A 12,480-nucleotide genomic window follows, 5' to 3' on the forward strand; every position below is an offset into this window, starting at 1 on the left:
GAATACAGGGCTTTTGGGCCCTAACTCGCTAGCGTAAACCCTATTAAGATGTTGAATTAATTACAATGGTATACACGATCCACGAAAACCACACCAAAAATTTTAGATTTGCAATGCAAACGATCGCTGCAGTACCTAAAAGGGCGTAAATCGAACGCTAATTTTTAGCGATCCCTATTGTAAATATAGGGGGTTAAATGCTGAGTTAGCGCCTAAAACCAACAATTTCGCATAAAAACAGCAATATCTTCGTTAATATACGTGCTATTAAAATACGAAAATAACCAAAATAAAATTTAAATTTCAGGTTTTCCAACGATGTAAAATGCATTTTAGTGCACAAACTAAAACCTTTTCGGGCTTATAACCTGTTAATGATATGGGTTGCTAATAGGGGCTTAAATATTAGCTTAGGTGCGGCGTGGTGCTAATTGCGTTATAAAGGCTGTAATTGCAGGGTTTAAATGCATTAAATGCACTAAAATGGTACATTAATTTCGGGATTAATAAATTCGATTTACTAGTAGCGGAGATCTTGCTTTATCTCCCTTACATATTTTCCGATATCGAAATGGGGGTCCGTACCTCGGAAAGCGTTCCGGTACCGCACACGATTTTCCGAAAAATCATTTTATATGCGCTGTTGAAAAAACACCTTTATTTCCATACAAACCATTTTTAAATTCGCACTAATTTGCTAATTTGGTGAAGTTTTCAATTCGATATTGTTATGGATTCGTGCCTAAGGCACGTATTACGTGATAAGATATAGGAGCGGGTTAGGGACAATATATAAAAGGGAAAGACATTACCACGACCCGGACTAATCTCGGTGCTCAGACTAGACCCCCCTGCTCCGCAATAGGGACCGAACGCTCCATATACCTTTTAGCCACATGGGTTTTCGACCAATTATATTAACCGAAAAAATCGCGTTCGTTCTAGTTTGAGGACATTTTGTCGCATTTCGCCGTTCATGGCGGTACCACCAACGATAATTTCTCGCATCTCGCCGTTGATAACGGTATTATTAATAATATACTTAATGTGCGATATCGCTGATTGTTATTTACACCAGGTAACCTAATTTTAGGTGACGGGATAAATAAAAAACTATCGAAACGGGTATTTTGCTTCCCCGAAAATTGTAAATTAATAGGGGTTAACAATTACAATTTGTGGAAACAGGCGTTAATAGTATAATTTGAAATTATAAAAACAGCGGAATTTATTTTTAACCTTGAAATTGGGTATACTCTACCGGAACACGAGCAATTAATATTATTATTACTTTGAAAAAACAGTTTAACCAAAGAGTTTTTAAAATCTATCACATAATATCCCAACCCCGTAACGGTTTATAAAACCCTAGAAAATAATTGATCCGTTGCACCCGAAATTAGTCAAAATTCATTATATCGGGAATTCCACGCTTGGAATTTTTCGAAATTTAAAGGATTAATACCTAAATTTGACAATCGTTTTAATTTACTGGTAATTGAATTAGCGAATTTTAACGTGCAAATTAACCCCGTAAACGCACCAAATCAGTATTTACAGGCTTGGGAGGGGATATTTTTTATTTGGACCGAACGCCAACGCAATACCCAACGGGCTTTGCAGGTAATAGGCCAAAATTCGGAAAAATTAAATTTGCAATACCTTATAGCAGATTCTATATCCGAAAATTCGGTTTCAGGTTTTATAACGGTTAAAACCGCCAGTTATAGGTTTAAAGGCAGAAAAACTGGTAAAAAAACGCTAAAAAAGGCGCCAAAAAGAAAAATAATGGGCAGGAAACCACCTTTAAATTACAAAAAAAGGGTAATAAAAACTCTAATTCGGATTTTGCTTTTCTAAAAAATACTAAATCCTCCTCCAGCAAATTAACCGCTGGAACGTCCATAGCTTTTATGGATTTCGAATTATTTACAGGTTTAATTCCAGGTAACGTTAACGAAAGCGCAACGTATAACGCCCTGGAACAGGAGGTTAATTCCGCTATTAGCGGAATTATAAAATTACGTTCGGATTCGGATTCGGAAACCGATACCGGTAAAACGGTAAAATCACAGGTATTAACAGCTAATTGTAAGGAGATTGCGAGATAGAATAAGCTTAATCTTAAGCGCGGGGAAAGGTGGATCACGTATAAGGCTGATGGAACGTTAAAATGGCAGATAACCGTTTGCTAGCGGGTAATAGAGATGATATATTGTTGCACAATCGATTCGTTGAATCGTTGAATCGATAAAGGTATAAAGGTGATAAATCTAAGGTTAAGTTATGAATCACGTGTTCGAATCCGTAGGTGCAGATCTTCGATCCGGATGTCCGGAATGCGGGGTCACGTCATATGATTTGGCCTGATTTATGTGACTGACCTGCCGACCTATTGAGCCTAACGGCCCATTGAACCTAACGGCCTATTGTGCTAATGTATGCACAGATAATCTGCGACCACAACGGGATTTGAACCCACGCATTTCAACAACGTATAAATAATATAGATTATGGTACGTGCATTATACCATTAAGCTAGATTAAATATGACGTATTTGTTTTGTTGTTGAAACTATGAACAAAGACGTGATATATAAAGCTTTGTGTGTATAAACGCGTAAACGTTTTGTTTGTTATTTATCTATTTATTCGATGCAGGGTGACTCATAAAATTAGCCCGTGCTAGCCGTTATAAGATAATGCAGGGTAGCTAATATAAATAGCCCTGTGCTAGCCATGTTCACACTAATTTTAAGGTTAAAACGAAGCTTGGACGCGGCGTAAAAAGGACCCCTGAACTTTGGAAACTAGGTTACCCTATCCTGTACGATACAGGTAGCACGCGCCATATTTTTGCAAATAAGCAATTTTTTACCGATTATACCCCAGGTTTTATAGTCGTAATCGGTACAAAAGGTGGCCCTATTAGGCCTATAGGCACCGGAACTGTAAGAATACAGGTCCGTTACGGCCAAAAAACTGACGAATTTAAAAAGGTTACGTTAAATAACGTACTATATATCCCCTCGTTTGGAATAAATATCGTTAATGGTTTTATACATTATAATACAGGGGGCGTATTATTAAAAAATACCCTTTACGATAGGGATCGCAAAGCATGGGGACGTTCAAATACCGCTAAACATTCGTTTTGTTTAAACGTTAAAGGGTGCCATATCCTTTTTCGAAATATATCAAAAATTTCAAATTACGCCTGTATAATAGGTAAATGTAGCACCATTTTTAGCATAACTTTACAGGGGGTTACGAAGGGCTACGCAGCCCCGTGGGAACTAAAACTAAATAATATAAACCCCGAAAATTACGAGGATTATAAAATTTACACCGATTCGGAACCGGAAGAAAATATGGTAACGGAAGAGCTAAATCCCGAACAAATTACGGAAATAGCCGTAAATTCACCTGTAACGCAGAAATTTAGCGGTAAAAGCCCTGAAAGTCCACGTCAAGTATGGCTCCGTAGGCCCGGTACACCGTTAAGTGACCCTTTTATACAGCCTAATACAAAAGGGATTATTTCCGAAAAAAAGGGGTTTCCCACACAAAAGATCCGTTGTTAAAAGCTTTTTTATTATCTGATTTAAGGCAGGCCCTTGTAAATTAACTCCTTTCAAAATTATAACGGATTACAGACGGTTGGTTAACCGCTAAAGGAAACGGAATTACAGGCGATTATAACAAAATCCAGGCCTAAAAAGCCCTATTATGGCACAGGCGTTTGGGGTATATAGGGTTATTATTCCTAAAAAAACCGCTAAAATTATAAAAAGTTTACCTAATTTCGACAAAATTGGGGCAATTACCTGTATTGTTTACGTTAAAACCATCTTTATTAGGCGGACAAATAAGGTCGCACTCTTTAGACCCCTTAATATTTTCGATTTTATAAAAAGTAATATAATAACCTTTAAACCAAATCCTTATAAAAAAAAGCCCGTATTTTTATTATGAATGGACCGAAAATCACGTTTTCGATGGTCGACCCCGTTAAATAATAAAGCCGGACCTACGGTTTTAATGGTTATTAAAAGCTTTTTTAAGGTTGATAAACTATATACGGGCGCTACCCCCTAGATTTTCATTTCGATACGGGGCACGAAGTTAATATAAATCTTTAAAATTGGTTTAAAAGCAAAAATGTTGATTTTAGCATTTCTAATCCCTATAACCACGGCCAAAACGGATTAACGGAACGGTTCGTCAAAATTATTTTGGATACGCTTCAGTTTACCATTATAACGGCGGGTTTACCATTATATTTAAAATGTTATTTACTGCCTACCATAATTAATTTAATTAACCGTATAAAAGTAATTAATAGGGACTTAACATTTTACGAGGAATTCAGTTCCGAATTCCAACCTGGATTACCGCATAAACCGAATTTAGGGTATTTTCGGGTTTACAATATTATATACCAGGTTATTATACCGCTGGAAAAGCGCCAAAATTTTAATAAATTGGTTCCCCGCACCGAAACGGTGAAACTTTTAACCCATTTATTAAATTCTACAACGTTGGTCTACGCACCCGCTGAACGGGCCGTATATAAAACCTTTACCGTAAAATTGTAAAAGGTATAACTGTTGAAAACTTGGTTATTCCAGGGGAAACGCTACAGATTTTAAAGGGGGAAAATACAAGTTTAAAGGGGGATTTTAATTTTGAACCTGAAAACGAAATTAACAACGTTCCAGCGGATAATTATCCCCTAAAAATCCTGAGAATACAGGGCATTTACCACCTGTTATAAGGTAGTTAACACCCGTTACAGGGCATTTAAACCCTGAAAATACAGTGCCCGCCAGGCTTGTACAACCTACTGTTCGCCCCCTAAAACCTATAACGGTAACGGTACCTAATCCAATATTTAAAATGATTGAAGTTCCGGTGTTTTTAACATTTAAAATACAAAATATGGAATTAAAGTCGCAGTTCGAAAACCGAAAATTAATGGATATAAATTACGTATATTATCTTTGTTTTTTAGCCCAAAAAAAAAAAATCAAAAAGCCCACTAAAAACGGTAAACCAAATAGTCACCAACAGGCCTTAAATAACTTTGAAAATGCTAAACGGTTAGATGTTTTAACGTTTAAATTCGTCCAAATCGTTACTGCAAAAACTTTCTGTTTTATCCTTAAAAACAAAATGCCTACAGGCCGTAAATTCGTTTTTACCCGGCCGGTATATAAATTAAAAAAGGATAAAAATAAGTAACCTATAGAATATAAAATTAGGTGTGTTATTAGGGGTTTTTTACAGGTTAAAGGGCTAAATTATATCGAAAATTTTGCTAGCATTAATATACCATTTACCTGGCGTATATTTTTAATTATAGCTAATGCACAAAATTGGGAAATAAAAGAAATCGATTTTATCGGTGCGTTTTTAAATAATGATTTTACCGACCTAAATATATATTTGCAAATTCCAAACGGTTTTAACGAATGGGCCAAAATTTGTAACCCTACCACCCCTAAAATTTTAGTGGAAATGGGTTATAAGCCGAAAAGATTGCAGGTTATATAACTGGAAGAGGCGTTATACGGTTTGAAACAGGGTCCAAAAAAATGGTAAAACAAATTTAAAACCATATTTATCAAAAAACGTTTTAAATTATTAATTTTTAATCCCGCTCTTTTTTATAACGTTAAATCCAAATATTTTATCGTTATTTTTGTAAACGATCACCTGCTAATAGGTCCTAAATTGCAATTTATTCAGGATTTAAAAGCCTGTTTTAATAAAGTATACGCGTTGGAAAACAGGGGCCCTGGAACCTAGTTGTTACGCGTATAAACTATAAAGGATAGGTTTAAGCGACTATTTTGGTTCCATTGAAATTAATATATAAAGGAAATATTAACAACGTTCGAATTAATTAATTGCAAACCTACATTTATTCCTTTATAACCGGGTATGTTAAAATATAGCGGGGGTAAGCTCGTAAATGCGTCAAAAATTAAATTATTACAACGTATTATCGGTACCCTTATACATTTAATGTTATTAACGCGCCCGAATATAGGTTTTGCGGTTTAATGGTTTTCACGTTTTTTAATAAAAACTATTAGAATTCATTTAACGGCAGTGAAAAGCCTATTATATTATTTAGCGGGTATTGAATTCTTATTTATTTGTTATGTAAATAAAGTTTTTAAGGCGAATTACCACCCAATTTATTAATGAGGGGTTTTAAAGGCCTAAAACTACTTGGTTTCAATAATAGCGATTTTGCCGGGGCTAGTGAAAATTTTAAATCTATTTACAGATATTTGAATATCCTATTTGGGGGCTTTATAACGTGGAAATGCAAAAAGGTTAATATTGTAGTTTTAAATATTCCAAAAACCGAAGCCGATGCTTTAACGGAAGCCCTGCGTAAAATACAGTGGTTTAAAAACCAATTTATAAAAATTAAATTACCTATAAAAGGCCCTATTGCAATATTTGGAAATAATTCAAATTTTATAAATAACGTAAAAGATTTCAAGCATTATTAACGTATTAAATATACGTTATTAAAATTTCATTACGTACGGGAATTAGTTAAAAAAGGATTAGTGACCCTAAAATACCTGGAATCCAGACAGATGCCCGCTAATGGCCTAACAAAACTCCTAACGCTTCCAATTTACAAAGTTTTTTTTAAAATTTATAAGGTTTATGTGAACATGGCTAGCGCAGGGCTAAGTATATTAGCTACCCTGCATTATTTTATAACGGCTAGCACGGGCTGGTTTTATTAGTCAACCTGCACCGAATAAATAAACAAATAACAAATAAAACGTATACGCGTTTATTATACATACAAAGCTTTATATATCACGTCTTTATTCATAGTTTCAACAACAAAACAAATACGTCATATTTAATCTAGATTAATGGTATAATGCACGTACCATAATCTATATCATATATACGTTGAAGTGCGTGGGTTCGAATCCCGTTGTGGTCGCAGATTTTCTGTGCATGCATAAGCTCAATAGGCCGTTAGGCTCAATAGGTCGGCAGGTCAGTCACATGAATAAGGCCAAATCATGTGACGTGACCCCGCATTCCGGACATCCGGATCGAAGATCTGCACCTACGGATTCGAACACGTAATTCACAACTTAGCCTTAGATTCATCACCTTCATACCTTCATCAATTCAACGATTCAACGAATCGATTGTGCAACAACAATATATTATTTCTATTACCCGTTAAGAAACGGTTATCTACCATCTCAACGTTCCATTAACCTTATACGTGATCCACTTTTCCCCGTGTTCAAAATTAAATTTATTTTATTTCGTTACCTTTTTACAGCTTATAAACCCGGATTAGCTCATACCAACGAAATCGATACCAATACCATCAAATCCATCGATTATTCTTTAGCCCTATTTCGGATTAACCCGAGCCTTATACCATTCGATAATTTTATTTACGCTTCATCTAACTGTATAATTGCCGAAACCGGAATCGCACGCGCCGTCGTAAAAAACCGACCTTTACTTACACCTACCTATATACCTTAACAAACACTCGCCTATATTTTCACCGCTATTCATCCTATCGATACGATACCTATACCATCCGAAAGCTCCTTTCAAAAACTATTTCAACGAATAACGCTTTCCACCTTAACCCCGACCGTTACCGAAATACAATACAAATAAAAGACATTTTATTTAAAATGATTACCTTCGACAAAATCCCAATGGTAACCCTTAAAGGTACCGAAAACTACGTTATCTGGGCTATTCGTGTTTAAACGGTTTTGGAAATGAAGGGACTCGCATATACCCTGGAGCAAAAGGAGGGAATTATTATTAATTTCGACTCTAATAATAATATGGAACCTATCAATATCCCCAATGGCATTCAAAATGGTATTATTATTAATAATAATAATAATTATAATACCTTTAAACCGCTGGATTATACAAAGAAAAATACGTTGGTTTTAGCCTTTATAAAATCAATGTGCGATAATAAACCTTTTTTATATATAAAAAAATGTATTTCTGCGTACAAAACCTGGAATAAATTAAAAAATATATATAATCCTGGAAGTTAAACTTTGGATTTCCTTTAGGTAAAAGAGTTTTATTCGGCCGTACCAAAGCCGTTTAACAATATCGAAGTTTATTTGAATAAAATAAAAAAATTATATTTAGTTTTGAAATTTAAAGGTTTAATTACTTAAAATAAGGTTATTATAACCTGGGTATTAAATACTTTAAATTAAAATTGGACCTTTTTTGCACAAAATTTTATCCAAAACCTACCGAACGATGATTCAAATAAACATACGGTAAATTTATTATTTGCCAATATTTTAAATAAATGCCGTGGTGAGGATAATATTAATAAACATTAAACCGTATCGTTAAATAAATTTTGAACCTTGAATAAAATCAATAATAAGGTAAATTTCTTACACATTAATAATTATAATTATAATTATATTTATAACTATAATTATAATTATAATTATATTTATAACTATAATTATAATCATAATTACCCCAATAACGGGAATAAAACTGATAATTTGAATTTGGGATACTATTATTTTATAACGTTTATTCCAAATTTAATTTATTCTAGTTTTAATCCATATACTATTGTTAATTATATACGTTATTTAGCATATAATGGGTCTATTTTTATTTGTATGTAAACCATAATAAATAGTGCCGAAATGGGGCTGCTAAGGTTGTCAGATTTTCTATTATATTATGTGTATTGCAGGAATTGCGATTTAAAATCAGCGAATGGGGTTTCACCCTATACCGGGTTTAATACCCACCCTGCACTTACGAATCAATTACATTGTACCGGGTTTAAATTTTTACCAAATTAGCAAATTAATGCAAACCTAAAAATGGTTTATATGGAATTAAGGGTGTTTTTTCAACAACGTATACAAAATAATTTTTCGGAAAATCGTGTGCGGTACCGGAACCCTTTCCGGGGTGCGGACCCCCACTTCGATTTCGGAAAATATATAAGGGAAATAAAGCAAAATTTCCGCCACTAATAAATTAAATATTTTAATCCCAAAATTAGTAAATTTAATATATATAAACCCTGTAATTACAGGTTTTTACACCGGAATTAACACCACGCCGCACCTATGCTAATGCCTAACCCCCTGCTAGCCACCCATATTAGTAACAGGTTATAAGCCCGGAAAGGTTTTAGTTTGTACATCAAAATGTATTTTGCATCGTTGGAAAACCTGAAATTTAGGTTGTATTTTTGTTATTATCGCATTTTTACAGCACGTATATTAACGAAAATATTGCTATTTTTATGCAAAATTGTTGGTTTAAAGCGCTCATTCAGCACCTAACCCCCTGTTTTTATAATGGGGATCGTTAAAAATTAACGTTCGACTTAAGCCCTTTCAAATATTGCAGCGATCGCTTACATTGCAAATCCAAAAAAATTTTGGTTTGGTTTTTGTGGATCGTGCACGCTATTGTAATTGGTTTAAATTTTTAATAGGGTGTACGTTAGCGAATTAGGGCCAAAAACCCCTATATTCGTTCGTTAATAACCTATTAAATCCTAATGCGCTTAATAGGGTTTACAATAGCCCATAAACCCATTAACGGAATTACGTTAATAATTAATTTACCCTGTATAATACCCTGCAACATACTTTGCACCCATTTAACGAATTGAATTCGTTACGTACACCTGGATTGGTACAAATACAAAGGTACCCATTAATTGTGGATTTTAGGGATTTCAACCCTGTATTTTAGTGGATTTTACCCATTAAAAATAATAATAAACCCTGTAATTAGCAATACAAGTTTATACCCGTTAAAAGGTAAACGGTATAGCAAATCCTAAATTAATAAAGTATTCACCTTTAAATAATTAAGTTAATTAATTATAATTATAAAGTAACCAATTGCAATTATAATGTAAATTACCTTTTAATGCAAAACAGCTTTATGTCGGGCCTTCCAGGCGCAATTCCAACAAATAGGGGGCCTAAACCCAACCCAAACGAAGTTTTAACCGCTAAATTACAAACTTAAAACCTGCGCTTAAAAGCGTTAATTCCGCAAATAAATTAATTTTAAAAGATGATTTAAAAATTAACTGCCCTATTAACCCTGAAAAACGGTAATTTCATTAGTTTTAATAGTAATTCGGAAAACAAACCCGCTACCGCACCCTTTAATCCACCTGGTAACCTAAATTTAGGTGACGGAATAAGTAAAAAACCATTAAAACGGGTATTTCTTTCCCCGAAAATTGTAAATTAGTAGGGGTTAGCAGCTACAATTTGTGGAAATAGGCGTTAAGAATATAGTTTAAAGCTATAAAAACAAGGGAATTTATTTCCAACCTTCAAATTGCCTATACCTTACGGGAATACGAACAATTGATCCTATTATTATTTATAAAAAACAGTTTAACCAAAAATATTTTAAAATCCATTGCATGGCATTCCAACCCCGTAACGGCTTAAAGAACCCTGGAAAAGAACTATTCCGTTACACCCGAAATTAGTCGAAATTCATTATATCGGGAATTCCACGCTTTAAATTTTTCAAAAATCAAAAAAACAATACCTGAATTTTGTGAACATGGCTAGCGCAGGGCTAATTATATTAGCTACCCTGCATTATTTTATAACGGCTAGCACGGGCTAATTTTATTAGTCACCCTGCATCGAATAAATAAATAAATAACAAATAAAACGTATACGCGTTCATACACACAAAGCTTTATATATTACGTCTTTGTTCATAGTTTCAACAACAAAACAAATACGTCATAAATAATCTAGTTTAATGGTATAATGCACGTACCATAATCTATATTATATATAGGTTGTGGAAGTGCGTCGGTTTGAATCCCGTTGTGGTCGCAGATTTTCTGTGCATGCATAAGCACAATAGGCCGTTAGGCTCAATAGGTCGGCAGGTCAGTCACATGAATAAGGCCAAATCATGTGACGTGACCCCGCATTCCGGACATCCGGATCGAAGATCTGCACCTACGGATTCGAACACGTAATTTACAACTTAGCCTTAGATTTATTCATTATAACCTTCATCGATTCAACGATTTAACGAATCGATTGTGCAACAACAATATATTATCTCTATTACCCGCTAGCAGACGGTTATCTGCCATTTCAACGTTCCATTAGCCTTATACGTGATCCACCTTTACCCGCGTTCAAGATTAAGCTTATTCTATCTCGTAACCTCCTCACAAATTTAATAACCGTTTTAATTTATTGGTAGTTAAATTAACGAATATTAACGTACAAATTAACCGCGTAAACGTACGAAATTAATACCTACGGGCCCTGGAAGGGATATTTCCTATTTGGACCGAACGCTAACGCAATACCCAACGGGCCTTGCAGGCAATAGGCCAAAATTCGGAAAAGTTAAAATTGCAATACCTTATGGCGGACCTTATATCCGAAAATTCGATTTCAGGCTTTACAACGGTAAAACCGCTACTTATAGGTTTGAAAGTAAAAAAAAGGGTAAAGATAACGCTAAAAAAAGCGCTAAAAAGGAAAATAGTGGGTAGGAAAACACCTTTAAACTACGAAAAAAGAGTAAAAACTCTAATTCGGATTCTGTTTTTGCAAAAAATACTAAATCCTCCTCCAACGAATTAACCGCTGGAACGTTTATAATTTTTATAAATTTCGAATTATTTACGGGCTCGATTCCAAATAACGTTAACGAAAGCGCAACGTATAACGCCGTGGAATAGGAGCTTAATTCCGCTATTGACAAAATTATAAAATTACGTTCGGAAACCGATACCGGTAAGACGTTAAAACCACAGGCTTTAACAGCTAATTTTCAAATTAAAACGAAACCTGGATACGGCGTAAAAACGACCCATAAATTATGGAAATTAAATTACCTTATCCTCTACGATACAGGTAGTACGCACTATATTTTTGCAAATAAGCAATTTTTTACCGATTATACCCCCGGTTTTACAGTCGAAATCGGTACAGGAGGTGGCCCTATTATGCCTGTAAGTGTGAGGAGGTTACGAAATAGAATAAGCTTAATGTTGAACGCGGGGAAAAGTGGATCACGTATAAGGCTGATGGAACGTTAAAATGGCAGATAACCGTCTGCTAGCGGGTAATAGAGATAATAAATTGTTATTGCACAATCGATTCGTTAAATCGTTAAATCGATAAAAGTTATAATAAATGAATCTAAGGCTAAATTGTAAATTACGTGTTCGAATCCGTAGGTGCAGATCTTCGATCCGGATGTCCGGATTGCGGGGTCACGTCACATGATTTGGCCTTATTCATGTGACTGACCTGCCGACCTATTGAGCCTAACGGCCTATTGTGCTTATGCATGCACAGAAAATCTGCGACCACAACGGGATTCGAACCCACGCACTTCAACAACGTATATATGATATAGATTATGGTACGTGCA

The sequence above is a fragment of the Pyricularia pennisetigena genome, chromosome 5, assembly GCF_004337985.1.
Source record: "Pyricularia pennisetigena strain Br36 chromosome 5, whole genome shotgun sequence".
In the NCBI taxonomy this organism is placed as follows: domain Eukaryota; kingdom Fungi; phylum Ascomycota; class Sordariomycetes; order Magnaporthales; family Pyriculariaceae; genus Pyricularia; species Pyricularia pennisetigena.